The sequence below is a fragment of the Canis lupus genome, chromosome 1, assembly GCF_048164855.1.
Source record: "Canis lupus baileyi chromosome 1, mCanLup2.hap1, whole genome shotgun sequence".
Taxonomy (NCBI): Eukaryota; Metazoa; Chordata; class Mammalia; order Carnivora; family Canidae; genus Canis; species Canis lupus.
In genome coordinates, this window is record NC_132838.1 from 25,082,219 (window position 1) to 25,108,413 (window position 26,195).

At 39.6% G+C, this 26,195-nt stretch overlaps 1 long non-coding RNA gene across 1 annotated transcript; it reads left to right on the plus strand.

Annotated features, from left to right (window-relative positions):
- The first annotated feature begins 11,098 nt into the window (after window positions 1-11,098).
- LOC140631855 (uncharacterized) lies at window positions 11,099-17,662 on the plus strand. Its single transcript, XR_012029377.1, has 3 exons — window positions 11,099-11,229; window positions 11,878-11,920; window positions 16,312-17,662. It is a non-coding gene; the product is annotated as an uncharacterized lncRNA (long non-coding RNA).
- Window positions 17,663-26,195: the final 8,533 nt, after the last annotated feature.

Below are 26,195 nucleotides of genomic sequence, written 5' to 3' on the forward strand. Positions count from 1 at the left end.
GAAAATTAGAAGATACAGAACTAACCAGCAAACTGGGAGACAGAATATGCAAATCACCCACAAAACAGCACAAAGAAAAAATAATTTTAAAATGAGAATAGCTTAAGGTACTTTGGGAACAACATCAAACATACTAACATTCACATTATAGGGGTCCCAAAAGAGGAAAGCAAGAGTCAGAAGACTTATCTGAAGAAATAATGGTTGTAAACTAACTTAACTGTGGAACATCAAGTTCCGGAAGGCACAAAGGCTTCCAAACAAGATGAACTCAAAGAACCATACCAAGACATTCTATACCTGAACTGGCAAAAATTAAAGAAAAAAACTTTAATTCAGCAAGAAATAAACAGCCACATACAAGGGAAATTCATAAGATTATCAGCTGATTTTTTTTTTAGCAGAAACTAAGCTAGAAATGATTGTCAGAATATATTACAAGTGCTGAAAGGAAAAAATTTACTACCAAAAATGTTCTATTTTTCAGAATATTTTTCTTAAATTTTTCAAAATTTTTCAATCATTCAGAATTGAAGGAGAGAGAGTCTACCAGAAAAGCAAAAATTAAAGTTCATCATCTCTAAACCAGCCTTATAAAGGATGTTAAAGTATCTTTTTTAAGCAGAAGAGAGAAATAAAAACATTTTGAATTCATTTTTGTATATGATGTAAAAAAGTGATGAATGGATAAAGATGTGGTCTATTTATACAATGGAATATTACTCAGCCATCATAAGAGACAAATACACACCATTTGCTTCCACATGAATGGAACTGGACGTTATTATGCTGAGTGATGTAAGTCAATCGGAGGAGTACAATCATCATATTGGTTTCATTCATTCGGGGAATATAAAAATAGTGAAAGGGATTATAGGGGAAAGGAGAGAAAATGAGTGGGAAAAATCAGAGAGGGAGACAAACACGAGGAACTCCTAACTCTGGGAAACGAACAAGGGGTAGTGGAAGGGGAGGTGGGAGGGGGGATGGGGTGACTGGGTGATGGGCACTGAGGGGGGCACTTAATGGATGATCACTGGGTGTTATACTATATGTTGGCAAATCAAATTCCAATAAAAAATAGTAAAAAAAAAAAAGCTAGTCTGAAGGTTAAAAACAAAAATAATAAAATCAACCATAACTACAATAAATAAAGGATACACAAAATAGAAATTTTAAAATATAATGTAAAAACATAAAACATGGGGGAAGAGTAAAAATGTAGTGCTTTTAGAATACATTTGAACTTAAGCTGCTATCAGCTTAAAATAGACTGCTATATGTATAGGTTGAGGTGTAAGAACCTCATGGTCAACCAACAACCAGAAACCTATAATAGAGTCACAAAAATAAATAAATGAAAAGAAAGAAACCTAAACATAACACGAAAGAAATTCATCAAACCACAAGGGAAGAGACCAAGACAAAAAGGAAGAACAGAAAATAACTACAAACACAATCATAAAACAAGTAACAAAATGGCAATAAGTTAATACATATCAATAATCACTTTAAATGTAAATGGACTAAATGCTTCCATCAGAAAACATAGGGTGACTAAATGGATTTAAAAAAAAACAAAACAAGACCCATTCATAGGTGACTGAATGAATAAAAAAACAAGACCCATCTATGTGCTAACTACAAGAGACTCACTTCAGATCTAAAGACATACACAGACTGAAAGTGAAGGATGGAGAAAGACATTCAGTGCAAATGGAAACAAGCAACAGCAGAGCTGGAGTTAAAAAAAAAAAAGCTGGAGTCACAATATTTGCATCAGACAAAACAAACTTTTTTTTAAAAAGCCTGCAACAAAAGACAAAGAAGGGCATCGCATAATGATAAAGGGGTCAATCCAACAAGAGGATACAACACTCATAAATATTTATACATCCAACATAAGAGTACCTAAATATGTAAAGGTAGGATTAACAGACATAAAGGGAAAAACTGACAGTAATACAATATAGTAAGGGATTTTACTATCCCACTTACATCAATGGGTAGATCATCCATATAGAAGATCGATAAGGAAATATTGGCCTTAAACAACACACCAGACAAGACAAACTTAATACTATGCAGTTGATTCTTGAACAGCATGAATTTGAACTGCACAGCTCTAGTTATACACAGATTTTTAAAAATACAGTACAGTACTGCAAATGTATTTTTCTTCCCTATGATTTCCTTGATGACATTTTTTTCTCTAACTTATTTTATTTTAAGAATGCAGTACCTAGTACATATACAAAATATGTGTTAATTGACTTGTATGTCATTGGTAAGGCTTCTGATCAGTAATAGGCTAATAGTTAAGTTTGAGGGGAGTCAAAAATTATACGTGGATTTTTGACTGCATGGGGGGTTGATGCCCTAACCCCTGCATTGTTTAAAGATCAACTGTATGCAGAACATTTCATCCACAACAGCAGAATACACATTCTTTTCAAGTGCACATGGAACATTCTCCAAGATATGTCACTTCTTAGACCACAAAAGCAGCCTCAATAAATTCAAGAAGGTTGAAATCACTCAAGCACTTTTTTCTGACATCATTATGAAACCAGAAATTTCAAGAAAACTGGTTTTAAAAAAGAAAAAAGCCCCACAAACATGTGAAGACTAAACAACAGTCTCTTCAATTAATGGTGTTGGGAAAACTGGACAGCTACGTGCAAAAGAATAAAAGTGAGCCACTTTTTTACACCATATACAAAAATTAATTCTAAATAGTTTAAGGACTTGAATATAATACCTGAAACCATAAAACTCCTAAAATAAAACATAGGTAGTAAGCTCTTTGAGTAGTTAGCAATTTTGGAGAGGGGTATATGTCTCCTCAATCATAGGCAAAAAAACCCTAAAATAGACAAATGGGATTATATCAAATTAAAAAACTTTTGCACCAGTAAAGGAAACCGGCAACAAAACAAAAAAGCAACCTACTGAATGGAAGAAGATATTAGCAAATCCTATACCCAATAAGGGGTTAATATTCAAAATATATTTAAAAACTTACACAACTTGGTATAAAAGATGATTAAAAACCAATTTAAAAGAATTTGAATAGACATTTTCCCAAAGAATACATAGAGATGGCCGTCAGGCATATGAAAAGTTGCTTAACTTCTTTAATCATCAGGGAAATACAGATCAAAACCATAGTAAGATATATACCACCTCATATCTGTCAGATTGGCTATTACAAACAGACAAAAAATCAAAAGGATTATAAAGGATGTAAACAAAAGGTAACCCCAATAAACTGTTGGTGGGAATGTACATGGATGCAGGCACAATGGAAAATAGTATAGAGGTTCCTCAAAAAAATAAAAATAAAAATAGAACTACCATATGATCTAGCAATTCCACTACTGGGTATTTATCCAAAGAAAACAAAAACACCAATTCAAAGAGATATAAGTACCTCTATACTCATTGCAGTTATTTACAATAGCCAAGACATGGAAGCAACCTCTGCCCATGATACATGCATGGATAAAGAAATTGTGCTATATAAGTACAATCAAATAATACTCAGCCATGAAAAAAATGAAATCTTGCCATTTGTGACATCATGGCTGGACCTAGAGGGTACTATGCTCAGGGAAATAAGTTAGACAGAAAGACAAATACCGTATCCTTTTTCTTATATGTGGAATCTAAAAAACAAAACAAATGAATAAACAAAACACAAATGAACTTATAGTTACAGGAAACAAATTACTGGTTACTAGAGGGGGAAATGGTGGGGGGTGGGTGAAATAGGTGAAGGGGATTAAAAAGTACAAACTCCCGGTTATAAAATAAATAAGTAATGTGGATGTAAGACGCAGCAAAGGGAATATAGTTTGCAATATTGTAGTAATTCTGTATGGTGACAGATGGTCACTAGACTTATTGTGGGGATCGTTTTGTAATGTTATAAAAATACTGGACACTACGATTCTGAAAACTAATAGGATATGGCAAACTAATAGGATATGGTACATCAATTAAAGTTCAATAAAAAAATAAATTAAAAAAATATATGTTTCAATTTTCCACCAAATGTCCTACGTCACAAAGGTCCTCTCTGTTGCCTCCTATATTTTCTTGCACAAATAAAAAAAGGCAAATACCTACTGGCTGCTTACAAGGCACCAGGCCTATTTCCTTTGGTTCTCACATCACCAGGAGACCAATACTATCTTTATCATTATTAAGTTACAAATGAAAAAAGTGAGGCTTACAGAACTAAGTAATTTGCCCAAATTCTAATGACCATCAAGTTGCACAAATACATTTTAACCAATTGTTATCACTCTAGACCCCCAAAATTTGCCCCTCTCTCCATGCCTCCCATATGCATGTAGGCTGTACTTTGAGGAATTATTTGTCTATTATTTTATAACACAAGTAGAGGAGACAAGGAAAATAGAAAATTTCAGTAGAAAGTCTTTGTTTTATGTGGCTGGAGGGAGATACAATGAAAAAAATGATGAACGAATAATGGTCTTCAAATTCCAAAACAATATCCGGATAATGACGAGCATTTTCTGTTCTAGGTCTTTGTTTCATTTTACCAAATAAAACAAAAGTATACCTTTAAACACCATTCTTACTGCATTTTGGGAGAAAATGATATACTTATCAGAAAATGAAACCCTTGAGGACAGAGAAATATTGTACCTCAGCACCAAGCATAGGAGTGTTTGTCAAATTAATGATTCTTTAACAGTGTTCTTCACCTGACAGTATGGACACTGCGCATAATGTAACATTCGCTGTACTCTTCTTATTTCCAGTATTCAGGACCTCCAGACCCTCAGCTGGCCTGGGAACATCCCCACTTACAAAAATAATTTATCAAACTTTCATCGTTATTGCCATCATCCCAGGGCTGAAGCCAGAGTTCCCCTAACTTTTGGCTGATGATCCCTGCGTTTGGTTCCAATTGATGTTTAAGACTTATAGAGATTCCATATCCACTCTTCATTCCTCCCGTTGCTAAAAAAAAAAAAAAAGAGAGAGAATTTAGTGACTGTGCACCCACATACTATGTTAATAGGCACAGTTCCTGCTAAAATGAACATGCTAAATCCTCACTACAGAGTCCACAGTGGGAAAATAAAGTTTAATCAGAACACTCAAGGCAGGTTGTTTCAGGTGAGCAAAAGCAGGTAAGTTGGTTACTGTATGAAAGTGCAGGTCCACCCACCAGCTCTTCAACCAGCAGCCCCAGCCACCTCCCCTCTCCAACTTGGCAAGATACTTGCTTGTGAAATCAAGGACAAAGATCAGATCCACACAAGACAATGGTTCCAAAGATTCTAAGTTATATCGAGTTGGGATAATTATGAAACTGAAAAAAACATTATGAAACTGAATTATTTTCCACTGTCTGAAGCAAGTTACGGCATTCGGGAGAAATAAGACAAAGAAGCAAACTGGTTATTCTAAAGGTTATTCCGCTGGTATTTCAGGAGCTTCATCTGGAGAACTTCACTTATACGAAGCAAGAATTAATGTTTCATGATGAAGTTATGGAGGCATATGGAGAGGTGGGTAGTGCTATTTTAAAACACCCTTATCTCCAATTACATGAGTCTGTTAGTTTTCTGCTAAAATGTTCATATCCTTCTAGTGCTGGCCTCAGTTAAAAGCGGTGAAACAAATCCCCATAAATCTTAGATCACATCCAGTGGGGATGTTGATTTTTCACTTTCAGCCATATTCATACGTAAAAAACCAATACAGATCCTTTCTTCTCTGCAGCTTAACACTCAATTGATTCAGCTATGAAAATAACCAAAATGAACGTCTGTTCACTAAGATTCAATTTTCAGAAAGCTTATACGATATGCAATTGAAATAAGAAAAAATACTCTTTAGGAAGCACCTGGCTGGCTCGGTTGGTACAGCATGTGACTATTGCCCTTAGAGTTGTGAGTTCAAGCCCCATATTGAGCATAGAGCTTACTGAAAAATATAAATTAAAAAATGAATAAATAATTGCTATTCTTCAATACTGAGAACCAGCAATCTCAGTTCTGGATCTAACCCTATCACTCTCTTGCATGCTCTAGGTTTATGATTTACTCTCAAAATATATATATATATTGTCTTTTGCATGTGTTTTCTTTCAAATAATAATATTCCATTTTTCAAAGATGTCTCCTTTAAGAGGGACCACAAGTCTCACATAGATCAAATTCATATTTTATTATTTTATATTAAAAATCTAAGAGCTCCAAAACATATTATTCTCTTCCAAAAAACATACTCAAGTATCCTTTTACCTGCCCCCATTCTCTAGTTGTTTTTAAATCTGTTGTTTGTTTGTTTGTTTTTGCAATCCCCTCTTAGTCACCAATGCCTTCCATTTTAAACTCATTGTTGAGAATTTTTGGAAATAAAATTCTCAGAGAAGAAAATTACTTCTGATGTAGGTTGTCTGTTGCTACATAACAATTTATCCCAAAATTTAGTGGCCAAAAAAAAAAAAAAAAAAAGGTCATTTACTTACTCAAGGATTGCAATATAGACAGGTTCAGTGGGGACTCATCTTTGCTTTTTGCCCTTGTAGTATCAGAGTTTCTCAGCTGGGGCTCTGGTGGCCACGCTCAAGGCGGCTCACTTACGGGTAGGCCAGCACATTGCTCCTGGAAGCAAGGGGGTTCCGCAGGACGTTGGGCTGGGCCTTTCATTCATGTCAACCTCTTCACAGAACTGACTAATTCTAACTCCCACCATAACAGCTTTCTCAAAAGGGAAGATGCTGAGTCTGTAGGTAATGCTAAAATATTAACTTAAAAGTTCCAAAACTCACTTCTTCCATGTTTTTACTGGAAAAGCAGTCACAGGGACACCTGGGTGGCTCAGTGGTTGAGCGTCTGCCTTTGGCTCAGGGCATGATCCTGGAGTCCTGGGATCGAGTCCTGCATCAGGTTCCCTGCATGGAGCCTGCTTCTCCTCTCTTTACCTGTGTCTCTGCCTTTCTCTCTCATGAATATATAAATAAAATATTTAAAAAAAAAAAAGCAGTCACAGACCCACTCCAGAATCAAAGGGAAAACATAAGCTCTATTTTTGGTATATTTTTTAATTGGAGTCCGATTTGCCAACATATAGTATAACACACAGTGCTCATCCTGTCAAGTGCCCCCCTCAGTGCCCATCACCCAGTCACCCCATCCACCCGCCCTCCTCCCCAGCCACTACCCCTTGTTCGTTTCCCAGAGTCAGGAGTTCATGGTTCAGCACCCTCTCCGATTTTTCCCACTCATTTTCTCTCCTTTCCCCTATAATCCCTTTCACTATTTCTTACATTCCTCAAATGAGTGAAACCATATGATGATTGTCCTTCTCCAGTTGACTTACTTCACTCAGCATAATACCCTCCAGTTCCATCCACATCAAAGCAAATGGTGGGTATCTGTCTTTCCTGATGGCTGAGTCATATCCCACTGTACACATAGACCACATCTTCTTTATCCTTCATCTGTCAATGGACACCGAGGCTCCTTCCACAGTTTGGCTATTGTGGACATTGCTGCTAAAAACATCGGGGTGCAGGTGTCCCGGCGTTTCATGCATCTGTATCTTTGGGGTAAATCCCCAGCAGTGCAATTGCTGGGTCGTAGGACAGGTCTATTTTTAACTCTACACCATTTTCCAGAGTGGCTGCATCAGTTCACATTCCCACCAACACTGCAAGAGGGTTCACACTTCTCACATCCTCTCCAAATTTGGTGTTTCCTGTCTCATTAATTTTCCCCATTCTCACGGGTGTGAGGTGGGATCTCACTGTGGTTTTGATTTGTGTTACCCTGATGGCCAGTGAGGCAGAGCATTTCCACATGTGCTTGTTGGCCATGTCTATGTCTTCGTCTGTGAGATTTCTGTTCATGTCTTTTTCCCATTTCATAATTGGACTGTTTGTTTCTTGGGTGTTGAGTTTAACAAGTTCTTTATCGATCTTGGATACTAGCCTTTATCTGATAGGTCATTTGCAAATATCTTCTCCCATTCTGTAGCTTGTCTTTTGATTTTGTCGACTGTTTCTTTTGCTGTGCAGAAGCCCTTTATCCTGATTAAGTCCCAATAGTTCATTTTTGCTTTTGTTTCCCTTGCCTTCGTGGATGTATATTGCAAGTAGTTGCTGTGGCTAAGTTCAAAAAGGGTGTTGCCTGTGTTCTCCTCTAGGATTTTGATGGATTCTTGTCTCACATTTAGATCTTTCATCCATTTTGAGTTTATCTTTGTGTCTGGTGTCAGAGAATGGTCTAGTTTCATTCTTCTGCACGTGGCTGTCCAATTTTCCCAGAATCATTTATTGAAGAGACTGTCCTTTCTCCAGTGCATAGTCCTTCCCGCTTTGTCTAATATTAGTTGACCATAGAGTTGAGGGTCCATTTCTGGATTCTCTATTCTGTTCCATTGATCTATGTGTCTATTTTTGTGCTAGTACCACACTGTCTTGATGATCTAGTATAACCTGAAATCCGGCATTGCGATGTCCCCGGCTCTGATATTTGCTGTGGGCTTTTCATAGGTGGCTTTTAAGATGTTGAGGAATGTTCCCTCTATCCCTGCACTCTGAAGAGTTTTGATCAGGAATGGATGCTGTATTTTGTCATATGCTTTCTCTGCATCTATTGAGAGGATCATATGGTTCTTATTTTTTCACTTGTTGATGTGATCTATCATGTTGATTGCTTTATGAGTGTTGAACCAGTCTTGCATCCTGGGGATAAATCCCACTTGGTCATGGTGAATAATCTTCGTAATGTACTGTTGGATCCTATTGGCTAGTATCTTGTTGAGAATTTTTGCATCTGTGTTCATTAGGGATATTGGTCTATAATTCTCCTTTTTGGTGGGGTCTTTGTCTGGTTTTGGAATTAAGGTGATTGTGGTCTCATAAAATGAGTTTAGAAGTACTCTGTCCCTTTCTATCCTTGGAACAGCTTCAGTAGAATAGGTAATGTTTCTTCTTTAAATGTTTGATAGAATTCCCCTGGGAAGCTATTTGGCCCTGGACTTTTGTGTCTTGGGAGGTTTTTGATGACTGCTTCAATTTCCTCCCTGGTTATTGGCCTGTTCAGGCTTTCTATCTCTTCCTGTTCCAGTTTTGGTAGTTTGTTGTTTTCCAAAAAATGCTTCGATTTCTTCTAGATTGTCTAATTTTATTGGTGTATAGCTGCTCATAATATGTTTTTAAAATCGTTTCTATTTCCTTGGTATTGTTTGTGATCTCTCCTCTTTCATTCATGATTTTATTAATTTGAGTCTTTTCTCTTTTTAATAAGGCTGGCTAATGTTTTATCTATCTTATTAATTCTTTCAAAGAACCAACTCCTGGTTTTGTTGATCTGTTCTACGGTTCTCCTGGTCTCTATTTCATTGAGTTCTGCTCGAATCTTTATTAACTTTCTTCTGCTGCTTGTGTGGGTTTTACTTGCCGTTCTTTCTCCAGTTCCCTTAGGTGTGAGGTTAGCTTGTGTATTTGGTTTTTTCCAATTATTTGAGGGATGCTTGTATTGCAATGTATTTCTCTCTTAGGACTGCTTTTGCTGTATACCACAGATGTTGAATGGTTGTATCTTCAATTTCATTAGTTTCCATGAATCTTTTAAATTCTTCTCTAATTTCCTGTTTGACCCATTCATCTTTTAGTAGGATGCTCTTTAATTTCCACATGTTTGAGTTTCTTCTAAATTACTTCTTGTGGTTGAGTTCTAGTTCCCAAGCATTATGGTCTGAAAATATGCATGGGGCAATCTCAATCTTTTAGTATCAGTTGAGACCTGATTAGTATGTGGTGTCTTCTGGAGAAAGTTTCATGTGCACTTGAAAAGAATGTGTATTCAGTTGCATTCATATGCAAAGATCTGTATATATCTGTGAAATCCATCTGGCCCAGTGTATCATTTAACGCCCTTGATTCTTTGATCATGTTGTGCTTAGAATATCTGTCATTTGCAGAAAGTGCTTTGTTGAAGTCTCCTACTATTAGTTTATTATTACCTAAATATGTCTTTGCTTTGATTATTCATTGATTGATATACTTGCTTTTCTATTCAGTCTGAAACCCTGCATCTTTTGATGGGATCATTTAGCCCATCACACCCAGAGTTAATATTGAAAGACATGAATTTAGTGTCCTCATAATACCTATTCAATCCCTGTTTTTTGGATTATTTCTTTGGGCTTCCTCTTTTTTTTACAGGCTCCCCCTTAATATTTCTTGCAGAGCCAGTTTGTTGGTCACATATTCTTTCAGTTTCTGCCTATCTTGGAAGCTCTTTATCTCTCCTTCTATTCTGAATGAGAGCCTTGCTGGATAAAGTATTCTTGGCTGCATGTTCTTCCCATTTAGGACCCTGAATATATCCTGCCAGCCCTTTCTGGCCTGCCTGGTCTCTGTGGAGAGGTATGCTGTTAACCTGATATTTTCCCCCATATAAGTTAAGAATCTCCCATCTCAAAAAAAAAAAAAATCTCCCGTCTCTTGCTGCTTTAAGGATTTTCTCTTTACCTTTGGAATATGCAAGTTTCACTATTAAATGTTGAGGTGTTGAATGGTTTTTAATGATTTTGTGGGGGAACCTCTCTATATCCTGGATCTGAATGCCCATTTCCCTCCCCAAATTAGGAAAGTTCCCAGCTATGATTTGTTCAAATATACTTTCTGGCCCTCTGGTCCTCACAGTGTTTTCTGGAGCCCCAATCATACTTAGATTCTTCCTTCTGAGGCTATCATAATTTCCCTTAACTTTTCCTCATGGTCTCTTGTTTTTCTCTTTTTTTCCTCAGCTTCCTTCCTTGCCATCTACTTGTCTTCTATGTCACTCACTCTTTCTTCCACCTCATTAACTCTGGTCGTTAGGACCTCCAGTTTGGATTGCATCTCATTTAATTGATTTTTAATTTCAGCCTGATTAGATCTAAATTCTGCAGTCATGAAATCTCTTGAATCCTTTATGCTTTTTTTCCAGGGCCGCCAGTAGCTTTATAATTGTGCTTCTGAATTGGCTTTCTGACATCAAATTGGAATCCATATTCTGGAACTCTGTTGCAAAGAGTGCTGTTTCTGGTTCTTTCTTTTGTGGTGAGTTCCTCCTTCTAGTCATTTTGCTCAGTTGCAGAGTGGCTGTATGAGTGGGCTGAGTCCAGAATATCAACCACAACCGAAGTAAATTCCACCCTAGATGATTCTGACGAGGGACGCTGAGTGAAGTAAGTCAATCGGAGAAGGACCACCATCATATGGTCTCACTCATATGGAGAATATAAGAAATAGTGAAAGGGATTATAAGGGATAGGAGGGGAACTGAGTGGGGAAAAATTAGAGAGAAAGACAAACTATGAGAGACTCCTAACTCTGGGAAATGAACAAAGGGTGAGGAAAGGGAGGTGGAAAGGGGGTCGGGGTGACTGGGTGATGGGCACTGAGGGAGGCACTGAATGGAATGAGCACTGGATGTTATACTGTATGTTGGCAACTCGAACTCCAATAAAAAATACACACAAAAAAGTATGTATGCCAAATATAAGCAAGAAATTCATAAATATATGCCTCTGTGTTGAGGCATAAAAGAATGATAAAATAAAAATAAATCTCAGGTGAATTTGTAGGTGTTCAGGATGTTTTGAAAGTTATCTAGGTAATTGGTGGGATGAGATGAGTTGAAGACCCTACTCTTCTGCCATCTTCCACAGGGTTCCAGCTTAGCCAGGTTAACATAGTTCACCCCACTTCAACTTCAACCCCAGTGATATCTGGATATATGTGGGGAAAGTTAAAATGTTCTCTGGATTATTCTTCTGAATATTAAAAGTGTTGTCAGTAGTAACCAGTTTATTTCTCCTGTTTTCTTTCTGAAGTGAGGTGATTCCTGGGAAGAAATAAAGCCATCTTGACCAGCAGGTAAGATATGTAGACCTCTATTGAATGTGCTAAAACTCATCTTCTTCAAATTTTATCACTACCAAAAACTAAATAAAACTTACATTTTAGGGGCACCTGGGTGGCTCAGTGGTTGAGCATCTGCCTTTGGCTCAGACCATGATCCCGGCGTCTTGAAATTGAGTCCTGCCTGCATCAGGCTCCCTGTGGGGAGGGAGCCTTTGTCTCCCTCAGCCTTTGTCTCTGCCTCTCTCTCTGTGTCTCTCATGAAAGAATGAATGAATAAACTTAAACAAAAAAGACTTAAATTTTAGAATGATGATCTTAGGCCAACTTATTCGTGTGTGGCTGTCTTTATACCATACAGCCATGTTACCAAGGGAAAATAGTGAAGTTGGGTGACAAGAAAGGAATGGTGTGCTACTCATATTTTCATTAATCTTAAATGCAGGTGGATCATGTCACTTCCTCACTGAATCTGCCCAGCTTCAACATTTCTGTTCCTTCCTTAGCTCCAGCTATACAGCCCAGAATTGTGTTCTCCACATGCACTTGGGGCCCATGCTCCTTCCCCTCCCCAGGTTGTCCTGTACAACCTTCCATTCATTCTATAAGTGCCCCCTTTCTTCCTAGAAGATTTCTACTCTCACTTCAGATCCTGCTCCACATCACTTCCCAGGAGAACTTTCCTAGCTCCCCCAGCCCCACATGTAGAACAGAATTAATTACTTCTTCCACTTCCGGGGTGCTTCATGCCAGTCTATGTTATAATGCATATGACGTTCTAGTAAATGTTCTAGCATACTTTGTCTGACTCCAGACCTAGCTAATGAGCTCCAGGGAGCAGATATGGATCTTATTCTCCATTAAGGATATCTACAGCTATAGGACAAGATTGGCACAGATCACCACAAATATTGGTGAAATATGGTGGGTAGTGCAAAAGATGGATAAGCTGGTAAATGAGAAAGTACATAAAAAAATAGTGAACATTTCCCCTAAGCCTTGCCCTGTACCTTACTGCCAACTAAAATACCAGAATTAATGTGCAAACCTGAGATGAGCAGCAGAGTTAGAGTGAGGAGGAGGTGCTCTCCATGACTACCCATATACCTGAGCAGTAGTTCTTGGGAGATCAGGAAGGCCATATGGGTAGATGCAGCATGACAAATCTAATGGTAAAATCCATAATTCCACCAGAAAGGTAAGTGCCAAGTGCTCCCTTCTCCCATCCCTGACTACCTCTATCCTACATAATAAGTGTAACTGCATTTGTCATCAATGGGACTGAGCTGTCTTCTCCACTATGGGAATTCCCTGGTACAGGCTGACACTACTACATTTCCTTAAACCAACCAGTTTATGAGGCAAATATGAGGCATGTAGAATCCTTAAAAAGGAAAGACTCTGGTCCTGCCATTCACTGATTCAGACATTACTACACCCACAGTCCCAGCCACGTACTCACATTCACACATTCAAAAACACACAGCATTTTCTTCCTTCTACATCCACCCTGTCAAAAAATTGGCAAACCAGGGATGCCTGGGTGGCTCAGCGGTTGAGTGCCTCCCTTTGGCCCAGGACATGATCCTGGAGTCCAAGGATTGAGTCCCACATCGGGTTCCCTGCATGGAGCCTGCTCCTCCCTCTGCCTGTGTCTCTGCCTCTCTGTGTCTCTCATGAATAAATATATAAAATCTTGTTTAAAAAATGCATTTTTAAAGGAAACTGAGAAAGTTTTGATGCAGACGAAATACATCTAAAGGTCCTAATGCAAAAATAGGAAACGAGTCAATACAAATCCCATCCTACACTATTGATTTTTTAAAATCTCATTATATATGCAACCTGCCACATTTTAAAGGCAAAAAAATTTGAAGTGTATGAAATAAAAACTTATTTCATTACTTTATCTCACCTCCAATCCACAAAGCCCTCTCCCTAGAAGTGTCCACCATTAAGATTTTAGTATCTTTCATGATATACAATTGACCTTTGAACAACACAGGTTTGAACTGCTTGGGTCCATTTATACATGGATTTTTTTTTTTTGTCTATAAATATACTATGGTACTGTCAATATATTTTCTCTTCCTTGTGATTTTCTTTTTTTTAAGATTTATTTATTTATTTGAGAGAGAGAGAGCATGAGCAGAAGGGGCAGAGAAAGAGAGAATCTCAAGCTGACTCTGTGCTGAGTGCAGAGTCCAATGCGGGGCTTGATTCCAGGACCCTGAGATCATGACCTGAGCTGAAACCAAGAGTTGGATGCTTAACCAACTGAGCCACCCAGGTGTCCCCTTATGATTTTCTTAATATTTTTTCTAGCTTAATTTATTGTAAGAATACAGCATATAATACATATAACATATAAGATATGTAGTAATTGTTTACGTTATTAGTAAGGCAACAGTTGGCTATTAGTAGTTAAATTCTCAGAGAGTCAAAAGTCATGCTCAGGTTTTTAACTGTGTGGAGGGTCAACATCCCTAACCTTCAGGTTGTTCAAGAGTCAAGTGTATTTAGATACATACATAAAGACATATTTTTTTATTTTTTTATTTTTTTAAGACATGTTTTTGAATGCAGTTGTAAACAAGTTATACATATTGTTATCCAACTTGTTTTTTATTTAATAATTCTTCCCATACAAATATATATAGATTTACTGATTTCTCTGTTATCATTCTTTTCCTTCTTACCCTCTTCCATACAGTTATACACTCATAGACACATACACGCATGCACATACACATACACACATAGTTTTTTCATTGTTTGTTATCCCAATTTGGTATTATATTGCATATTTTATGCATCTTGTTTTTCTGATCCAACATCTCATGAAAACTGGTTTGGCTCTAGTTCATTCTTTTTAATGGCCAGACTATTCCATTCCATAATGTCACAAATATCCCACTGTGTGAACACACCATGGCTTATTAAATCATTTCTCATCTGATGTATGTTAATTTTCTATTTGTTGTGATCACAACCAATGCTGCAGTCAATGCGTATGCATATTCTTAAACACTAGTGTTTTTTAATTATGCTATAAATTCTCAAGAGTCAGCTCACTGATTCAAGGGTACATTATATTTTATTTTAAACAATAATGCTGCTGGGGTGCCTGAGTGGCTCGTCTGGTTCAGTGTCAGACTCCTGGTTTTGGCTCAGGTCATGATCTCAGGGTCATGAGATCAAGCCTGGCCTTGGGTTCCTCTTCTCAGTGTGGAGTTTACTAGAGATTCTCTCTCCCTCTCCCTCCCCTTCTGCTCCTCCTTCCTCTCTCTCTCTCTTTTAAATAAATAAACAAACAAACAAACAAATAAATAAATAAAATCTCAAAAAAGGATAATGCTGGATTGTTTTCTCAAGATGCTATAACAATTCTAATTTCCTCCAGCAATCCATATAAATATATTTTCTGAATACTTCTGCCAGGATTAAAGTTATAATCATTTAAAATTTTCACCAATCTAATTAGTAAGAACTTAATTGTCATTGTTGCCTTGTTTTTCATTGCCCCCACCAAGGCTGAACAGAGCCGTTTACATATTTATTCTTTTCTTTGATCTGAATCTCTGGAATTGGTCTTTTCATACTCTTCAACTCCCTTTATTGCATTGTTTATCTTTTTATTGCCAATTTGTACAGTATTTATTTAGTCATTCAATGATACTATTAAATTCATACTAGAGCCAGACACTGCTCTGGACACTGAAACAGAAAAGTCTCTGCCTTCAGATAGCTTCTACTCTAATGTGGGAAGACAAGCAATCAGTCACCAAGAGGTACATTACGTCTAATGGAAGTCAATACTGTGGAGAAATAAATGTAAGGCCAGGAGAGACACAGGAAATGGCTGAAGGAAGTCCCTCTATCTGACTTATGCAGTGAAATAGTTTGATCACAAATGATTATTTTTCATTTTACTTATGAGATCTTTTACCTTAGAAATTTTAATGAGGTCAAATTCCCTTTTAATGTATTCTTAGCTTCCAGGTTTCTTGACTTGACTAAAAAATTAGCAAGACAAGTCTATATTTAACTGTTTTCTTTGTTACTCTCAGATATTACTGCACAATTTTATCATTTTATGAAATTCAAAAAAATGGGATTCTGGGTAGAATTACATTAAAGTTGCTTATTAATTTTGAAGTTTTATAAGTTTACATTGTCTTCACATCTAAAAATATAGTAGATAATTTTTAAGTTTCATCTCTTGCTTTATTTTTCAAAAAGATTTTGTCATTTTCTTCACATAGTTCCTATAATCTAGTGTTGAATTTAGTTCCTAGTCATTTCCTTATTTTTTGTACTATGAATTAAACTTCTTTTTCCCATCTCAATTTGTTACTTCTTTTTGCTGGTTAATGACAAAAACGTCTCCATTCTCTTTTCCACAGTGATCTGAGGTTTATTCATATATATCAAGAACATTTATGCCTGCGCAGAAAGAAGTTAACATCAGTGACTCAACAATAGGGGCAGAGGAGTTTGGAATTCTAAAAGTCTAAAAGACTAAACTGAGGTTTAGTGCCTTGAAAAAACTTAGATATTACAAAAATACCTTTTGTTACCTGAGCTTACCCCATAGGACATGAAAACATGATTTTTTTTTTCTTAGCAAATTCAATTTAAAAAATCAGCCACAAATTGTGTGTGGATTGCTCTGAATTCCCATCCAAATGTGGAACTCTATGGCTGGCTGAGAACTTCTCAGAACGTGGAGTGCCTGGCTAACCAAATTCACAGAGAGGTCTCCCATGCAGAGGTATGAGGAGCCAAGGCAGCTGAAACCTCAACTTGAGTGTTGTCCTAGAGGGGAAAGAATGCATATGCCAACTTTTTTATGGATATTCAGCAAAATAAATGTTTTGAAAACCAAAATAGATTAGTTTGACAAATGTGCAATACATGATTTGCAGAGAAAAATAGGATAGTGACAAAGTGTGACATATACTGATATCTTAGAAAAAATGCTAGAGCTACTACCTAAGGTAAACTTAAACTGGTTGATGGGTAATTCAAAAATATCTGTGGTAGAGAAGGGACAATATGAGGGAAGCCATGGTTCCTACCCCTGTGGAGCCCATGACCTAGTAGAGGAACTGGGCAAATTGTCACAATGCAAAGAGATAAGCACTATGTGTGTCCCATGTGGTAGGCTGAGCAGCAGGAGCACTCCCTTTTGCAAGTTTTTTTAGGGTAGGTGGAGATAGGATGAATGTACTAGCCCTACCCTGTAGGAAATTGGAAAGGTGAGCCGAAGCCATTTTACAAACGGTATTTGCATTAAGAAGTGTAGCTTTGATACTGTAAATTAGTTGTTTTTGAATATTTTTTGCTCAAGAATCTCAGAAGCCTACTTCTCCCATGTACATTTCTCATGGAACTTCAAACATTTTTTGTCATAAGTTTTTTTTTAAGCATAAGCTTAACTGCAAAAGGTATCATTCCTGTTATGTTGTAAATATTGACAACTGTTGGGGATTTACCCCAAAGATACAAATGCAATGAAACGCCGGGACACCTGCACCCCGATGTTTATAGCAGCAATGGCCACGATAGCCAAACTGTGGAAGGAGCCTCGGTGTCCAACGAAAGATGAATGGATAAAGAAGATGTGGTTTATGTATACAATGGAATATTACTCAGCTATTAGAAATGACAAATACCCACCATTTGCTTCAACGTGGATGGAACTGGAGGGTATTATGCTGAGTGAAATAAGTCAGTTGGAGAAGGACAAACATTATATGTTCTCATTCATTTGGGGAATATAAATAATAGTGAAAGGGAAAATAAGGGAAGGGAGAAGAAATGTGTGGGAAATATCAGAAAGGGAGACAGAACGTAAAGACTGCTAACTCTGGGAAACGAACTAGGGGTGGTAGAAGGGGAGAAGGGCGGGGGGTGGGAGTGAATGGGTGACGGGCACTGGGGGTTATTCTGTATGTTAGTAAATTGAACACCAATAAAAAATAAATTAAAAAAATAAATAAATATTGACAACTATAATATCCAGGGGAGTCTAAATATTTCATACCTACCGATGATCTGTTTTCAAAGATACAGGACCACTGTGTTTCTAAAAGTCAGAAATTTTACATCTTCTGTCTTTTTTTTTTCCCCTTAAACTTACTGAAAGTAATTTTCCTGTCTTTACGAAAACACTTTATTGGATCTGTTGGTTATGTTAAGAAAAGGCCCAGGCCTAGAAGGAATAGAAGGTTGAAACAAGTGGGAGTTGAATTGCTCTGCAACTGTGGTTTTCAAAACTTCAGGAATCAGGATCACCTGAAAAGTTTAAGACATAGGTGGCCAGGTTCCCTCACCCCCTACCTTCACCCCAGGATTCTAACCTAGCAGGTTTGCTGAGTTCCTGACATGTTTCCAGATAATTTTCAGGCTGCTCATCCGCAGACCATACTTTTAAAACTACTGTTTAACAAAATCAAGTAAACAGGTGTTGTTTGGGGGCAGACTTTTAAAATATTTTTTAAAGAGATTTTGAATTTTCCTCTGATCCACTGAAAATAAAAAGAATTTGGGGAGGCCAAGGATTGAAACTGTAAAAGATATAACATTGTACTTTAAGGGATCAGACCCCCTATTTAGGTGGTGACACGGAGGGAAAAGGGAAAGAAAAGGGCCTTTCTGATAAAGTAGACTGGCCCTAATAGAAAAGCTCCATGAGAGTGGTGACCCATTTTGTTAATTGCCAAACTGCCAGCAACCAAAATATTGTCAGGCACAGCAAGCTCTGAACAAATGTTAGGTGAATAAATAGTGCTGACAAGCGGAGGCTCTGAGCTACAATACTGCTCTAGCAAGTCTTCTGTCCTGCACGGGAGCCTAACGCTAGGAGAGTAAGAAGACTCTACTGGCTTAAGGCAGCGTAGGACGGGTCAGCCTGGGCCGAGATGGATGGGCAAGGCAGCAAGGAGATGCCAGGGGCAGCGGAACAAGTGGAGGCCACAGCAACCATTCCTCCTAAGAGGAATAGTCAGAGAAAGACAAATATCATATGATTTCACTCATATGTGGAATTTAAGAAAAAAAAATAATAATTGAGGAAAGGTGGGAAAAAAGAGAGATAGAGAGAGGTAAGCCAAGAAACAGACTCTTAACTATAGAGAACAAACTGATGGTTACTAGCGGGGAGGTGGGTGGGGGAGGAGTTAAACAGGTAACAGGGATTAAGGTGTGTGTTTGGAGTAAGCACGAGGCGTTGTATAGAAGTGTTTAATCACTAATGACACCTGAAACTAATAAGTAGCTTAACTAATTGGAATTTAAATAAAAACTTTAAAATATACAAATATTTAATTGTTAAGAGAGAGAGAGAGAGACAAGGCAAGCAAAATTTGGGCCTTCAATGAAACATGCGTTAGGTATGAAAGAGAATTACTTGGCCTTACAGGATGGCACTGAATCATTTCACCTCCCTGGGCATTAGTTTCCTTACCTTCAAATCAAAGTTGTTTTTAAATTTAAATTTAATTTAATTAACATATAGTGTATTATTAGTTTTAGAGGTAGAATTTAGTGATTCATGAGTTGCTTATAACATCCAGTGCTCATCACATCAAGCTCCTCCTTAATGCCCATCACCCAGCTACCCCAACCCCTACCCCTTCCTCTCCTGAAAATCGAAGTTTTTAAACCAAAGGACTTGTGAGTGCCCTTCCAATCCTTAGAGTATGGGATTTGCTAAAGGTTTCTCATTAAAAGTAGCAGTGATTAGCCCTGTGCATATGGACTTGCTCTGAGACAAAACCAAGGGTCTTATTTTTCCTTTTTGGGAGAAGCTCCAAAACCAAAAACGATGGACGGTATGCCTATGCCCAAACCAGAATATTTACTAACAGTTCCTTATGTTCTCAATTTTTTGGAACCTTATTATTTGTTTACTTAAATTAGCACAGATAGGCTATGTTTTCTGATCGAATCTCTCTCCCTGGTGAAGACAGAAAGTGCTAAGATCTTGAAGCATTTTAGACAGTTCGGCCAAGTGGAAAAGGAGCACTCTGGAATGTTGTGTGCTTTCAACACAGGAACTGCACACAGATCTTTGCAGAGCGTAGAGCACCCTCTCCCCACCTGCAGACTCCTCAGGCATAGTCCCTGACTTGAAGCTTCACAGACCGCAGAGTGTCCGTGTTACAGAACCGCTCTGTTGCTGTGTAATGAAAGCCAAGATGCGGACATGGCAGTGCTCAGTAGACGAGGAGCAGTGTGGGGGGAAACACGGGCACGGACATAGCACAGGCCAGTGACTATTTACGTGCGGCCCTGGGAAGCTCAGGCCGATACGTGCCAGGTGGCAAGCACACAGTGACCTCTGCAAACCCTTTCCAAGCCCGCTTTCGTTGAACTTGACGGTCTGTGCAGAAACTCTTCCATTTGTCCCACCCATCCTTCCAGCTCTGTGCCCCGGGGGGTGGGGGGGCTAAGCAGTGGGACAAGTCAATAACTGCTTGCCCTGTGGCTATGGGTTGGATTAAACCCATGAGGCTGAGCAGAGGAAGGAACAGGTAAGGGGGGTCCTCCTGCTCCTCCCTATGGGGTCACCACAGTCATACATCCCCTCAAGCGCAACTGGTCACCACACTCTCTGCTCTCCCCTCAGGCCCAGGACCACAGACAGGCAAACAGGCACGACTGTCCCAAGGATCTGTGGCTGTTTAACTATAATCTGCCCCAATTTTTGTAAATAGTCCTTTTATTTGACACTTCTCAAATAATGCAGTGTGATGGGCCATCCTTTCCAGGACTCTGACTGTCTAAACAAAGCTCCGTAATCTGGGAGGGATAGGAGAATGCTACAGAAGTTCAGCAAGAGAAAAACATAAATGACCACTGGGATAAAGCGAAGCAGGAGAACGGAAGTTTACTGGAAGAAGGAAAGACCAAGAGAAAGTCTTTATTACCATGGGCTCCTTGAGAATATGAAGAGCAGTAGGCAATGGTGAGGAAGTGCAGACTTAACTTTTGTCTGGCACACGATAGCTACTTGACCTTGGGCATGTCAGCCTCTGGAGTCACTTTCTTCCTCTGTGAAACCCAGAGAGCTTGACCAAGATAAAGAGACTCTGCCTTTTGGTTCTAAATAGGCTTTTCCCATGCTGGCTGTGTGCCCCCCCCCCCCCTTACACACTCCTTTATTTTGTGGCTTCCCTTAACCCTAAGGGTGATTATCTGCATGCAGGGGGCTAAGGTACAAATCCCTACTTCAAAAACCACCACCACCACCGTGTCCCCCTTCCCAAATCAATCAGTGCAACCTCTCTAACAGTGCTCAGCTTCAGGTGGCAGCTGGTACCGCCCCACCTTCCCTGCTTTACCCCACCCACCAGTCAAAGAACTTAACATGATGCACAAAGACCAGTCATCGTTAAGGGTTTATTTACTATGTGCAAGGCTCTGCCTTTTTATTCTCTCTGCCCATGCTACCAAAATTCTTATCTACTTTTAATATGTTCCTCTAATTAAAAATAATATTTTGGGGCACCTGGGTGGCTTAGTGGTTGAGCGTCTACCTTCAGCTCAGGGCGTGACCCAAGGGTCCTGGGATCGAGTCCCACATCGGGCTCCCAGCAGGAGTCTGCTTCTTCCTCTGCCTGTCTCTGCCTCTTTCTGTGTCTTTCATGAATAAATAAAAATCTTTTTTTTTTTTTTAATAAAAATCTTTTTAAAAAAAATCACATTTTTGGGCAGTCCGGGTGGCTCAGCAGTTTAGCACCACCTTCAGCCAGGGCCTGATCCTGGAGCCCCAGGATAGAGTCCCACATCGGGCTCCCTGCATGGAGCCTGCTTCTCCCTCTGCCTGGGTCTCTGCCCCTCTCTGTGTGTCTCTCATGAATAAATAAATAAAATCTTTTTTTAAAAAATCACATTTTTATATGGCATTCAAGGTTTTTCACTATCCAACATCATGCTGGTTTTACTTACCCCCATGTCTTCACCAGTCCCCACTGTCTAACCCTGTATTTAGCTTAGCAAATTCTTACACAGTGCTTACGATATGCCAGGTATCATTCCAAATGCTTTACAAGTGCTGATTCTTTTGACTCTTATAATATCACTAACTGCTAATGTACTAGTTGGAACAGGCAGGGTAAAATAAAATAACAACTTAACCCAAAAATATCAGTGGCTTAAAACACAATAGACTTGTTGCTCATTGTTTGTATGGTATGGGCCAGAGAGGTCTCTGCTCCACATTGTCATTCCATGTTGTCATTCAAGGACCCTGTGGTTTTATCATATGGAAGAGATGGCCTCTGAGGACCCCACAAAAGTGAAAAAGGAAGCGAATGGGGAGCCACAGTGGCCTTCACTGGCTCAGTGTGGGACTGACACCTATCACCTCACTCATAGCGGGCTGGCCAGAAGCAGTCACATGATCAGTCCCAACTGAACTATAATAGAAACTGAAAAGAGAGAGCACACGTGGGGTTTGGAGAGCCCAGGATCCCTGCCACAGATAGGAAATCTTAGCATACTTTCCAGAAAGAAAATAACCAAAAAACTAAGTCCTGGAAAGTTTATGTAACAGGTTCAAGCTCACACAGATCATCAGTTGCAAATCCAGATCCATGCCCAGGCAGTGTAGCTTAGCTCTAAGATCTATATTATCTGCTGTGGTAGGCTACCTCCTTACCCCATCCCTCCCTATTCCCTCTCCACTCCTTCCTACCCTCTAGTATATGCTTTTATCATCACTTTCCTTCTTTTTCTGTAATGCTCTTCTCAACTGTCTGCCTAGAAAAATCTTATTTACTCTTCCCAGTGCAACTTCAACAATATGGGAAGACGTCCTCACACTTACCTAATGGAAAGACAGGCACCTTAATATCTAAATTCTTCAAGTACCGTATATACACTTAGGCTATAGCACTTTTTACACATAACCTTTGTGTGTTGCACCTTGATTCCTCTGTGATCCTTCTTCCCAACTAGATGAACCCTGCTAGGTCAGAGAATGTCATACTCATCTGTCTCCCTGGCACCCAACAGGGGGCCAGGCATGAGATGCACACAATAAAAAGAGTGTTGGAGGTGCTGGGTGGCTTAGATCACAATCTCAGAGTCCTGGGTTGGAGCCCCACATCAGGCTCCCTGCTCAGAGGGGAGTCTGCTTCTCCCTCCCCTTCTTGCCCTGCCCCTCCCCCGGCTCATGCCTGTTCATTCTCTTTCTCTCTCAAATAAATAAATAAAAGATCAAATAAATAAATAAATAAATAAATAAATAAATAAATAAATAATTTTTTAAAACCAAAGGAGTGCTGAATAAATGAGCAAGTGAGTAGATAAATCTTTGCCTTGCTGTACATGCTGTTGGTATGAGGATCCAAGGGCCGAATGTATGTGGATGGGCCAACAACAGAAAGGTTTGAGTGAGGATGGAACCAAAATCTTTTATTGAATACCAGCTCTGTGCCGATTGTTATTGCTGGGCTTTTTGTGCAGGTAGAGGTTTTCTGCAAGCAGATTTTAATATATTCCCTTTACCACTGGAAATGGGGTCGAATAGGAAACATAAACCTGTAAGAAATTTGCACCCTTTGGTTTCACGGGCAGAAAGCTAAATTTACATCTGTAGTTGACCCTCTATTCTGGGTGGCATGACTTTAGCCAGCCCCTTTGGTCAGACACATATGCTAAATGCGTGCTCCTAATTCACTAAGTAGCTCAGAAATTGGTGAAATAACTCAAATGTTAGATCAGACTAAAATAACATTGCTTCATATTTCTGTGAGAACATAAACAACTAAGCAGGCAGGCTTTCATCTTTCCATAGTCAGGCCGTTGCCTCCCACAGGCCATCTTGTCATTCTGGCTGAAGGGTCCCACTTCTGTCGACAGTCCTCCCTGCCTTCTCAGACTGTGTCTTGCTACCTCTCTGGCACTGTCACCTGCCTCCCCAGGGCCCCCTCCCTAGTGGATGTTCCCATCAATACACACACATGCCCATGAGACCCTTGCCTGAAGAGAATGTCTCCTTTTCCCCATGCTGACACCCACCTCTTGCATAAAAAACTTCTGGAAACACTTGTCCATACTTGCTGTTACTGCAACCTCGCTCTCCATTACCCCCTCAAGCAACTCCAACTGAGCCCCTACCTGTACAGCTGCTCCCCATTTCCCCTCTTGCTCCTGCAATCCATTCTCTAAGAAGCCAGAAGGATCCTTTTAAAACCTGAACCATGTCATGCCACTCCCCTGCCTTAGAACCCAGGGGCTTCACATCATTCTCAAAATAGAATTTTAAGCATTTATCATGCCTCCAGCCAGTGACTGCACTTTGCTGCACCTCCTGTGTAAATGAAGTCAAAGAGCCCACCTCCCACATTTGTTGTAAAGATCAAATGTCCGCATGTATACGGCACTTGGAACAATGCTAGTGGCCGGCGCAAAGGAAGCACTATGGATAGTTTTATTATTGCTTCAGTGGCATATTTCAGCAAAGATGTGAATTTGTGAAGCAATAGAGAAAATATATATTGGCCTCTGTTTCCAGTTGCTGGCACAGAGCTACTAAAATCCTCGTAAATTCGTAAGTGATAAGTGCATGAGGGGCATCTTTTGTTCTAATATTTGGTCTTTGACCTTGGTTCCTGACGCAGAGTTTCTAAAGCCCTTGGGTGACCCTGGGCGATAGGAGTGTCTTTTCTTCTAATGAGGCAAGTCTGAGATCAAGCCTCCATAAGTACCCCAAAAGTACAGAGTTGGAAGAGTTTCTGGGCTCTGAATATATCTACATGCCCGAGGGGTGGCACACGCCAGCTCCACAGGGACACAAGCTCCTGCACTCAGGTACTCCTAGACCTTGGCCTATGTATATTTTCCCTTGGCTATTCATTTATATCCTTCATAATATTCTTTATAATAAGCTAATAAAACTAAGTATTTCTCTGAGTTGTGTGAGTCATTCTAGCAAATTACACAACCCAAGGAAGTAGCCGTGGGAACCTAGATTTACAAATTCAGAAGCACAAGTGACAACCTGGGACTTGCTATCGGCATCGGAAGTGGGGAGCGGGCTTATGGAATCTATAGGGCCCAACGCCGTCTCCAGATAGATAGTGTCAGAACTGAATTGAATTATAGGACACCAGCTGGTGTCAGGTCATTGCTTGATGTGTGAAAAACCACCCACACACCTGGCATTGGAGGTATTCTGAGCATGTGAGTCAAGGAGAAATACAAGAGGAGTGTGTGTGTATTTTTTACCAAGTTACTTTCCAACTCCCAGCGTTTTACGTGTTGTGCAAATGGCATGGCCCTGCATGCGAAGGATACCTGCGCCTGTCTCTTCTTGCTCCCCATTCCACATCCTTCCCCAGGCCCTGTCTCTTGGCTCAGTCACACCCCCCAACTCTCTTCCTCTCTCCTTCACTCTCTTTCTGTCTTGCTCCCCTTCTGTCTTTCTCCCTCTCTCTCCTTCTCCTCTCTTTCCTTCTCCCCCTTTTCTCCCTCTCTCTTTCTCTCTGTCCTCTTCCATCTCTCTCTTTCTCTCTCTGTGCCTTCCTCCCTTTCCTTCTCTCTCTCTCTCTCTGTCTCTCTTTCTCCCCCCACACTCTCTCTTACCTCTCTCTCTCTGTCCACCCCACCCCCCCCTTCCACAAAGGCAGCATAACACTGAGAAGGGTGGTGGAGCTGTGAAGAGCAGAAGAAAAGTGTCTGGGCTGCTGGATTGTACAAGAAGAGAGAGAGCTCCAAGCGTGCTCCCTACAGTCCCCTTTACCGGCCTCTCAGAGGAAGAGGCATGGGCTGGTGTAGCATGTGGTGTACCCCCAGCACCCAGCATTGCAGTTGTTTGGCCAGCATCTCAGTTCACAAGTTTGCTTTTAATTGTTCACCAGCTGAATGAGTTTCCCTCTAGCTAAGGTAATTTTAAGAAGAGACCACTCTTTCAATTATATCTTGGGCCTTGCTATAAGGAGAACCACAGGGATTGGCGTGTGATTGATTGCACAGTTCTCTAAACAGTTTCGCAGACCTAATCTCATTTAATCTCCCCAACAACCCACTTGACACGAGGAAACTGGAGACTCAGAGACCCAGCAGAATCAGAACCCTAACCCATGCCTTCTGGCTCTAAAGCTCATGTCATTTCTACTCTGCTCCTTCCAAGAGATTTTTTTTTTTTTGCTCTATTTTCTTGCATAATGGGAGGGAGATCAGCCCTCCCACCCCCGCAAAAAAGGAAGAACTAAAATAGCAAAACCAACTCTCTTTCCTAGGGCTTAGCCAAACCCTTAGGTCACCTTACCCATCC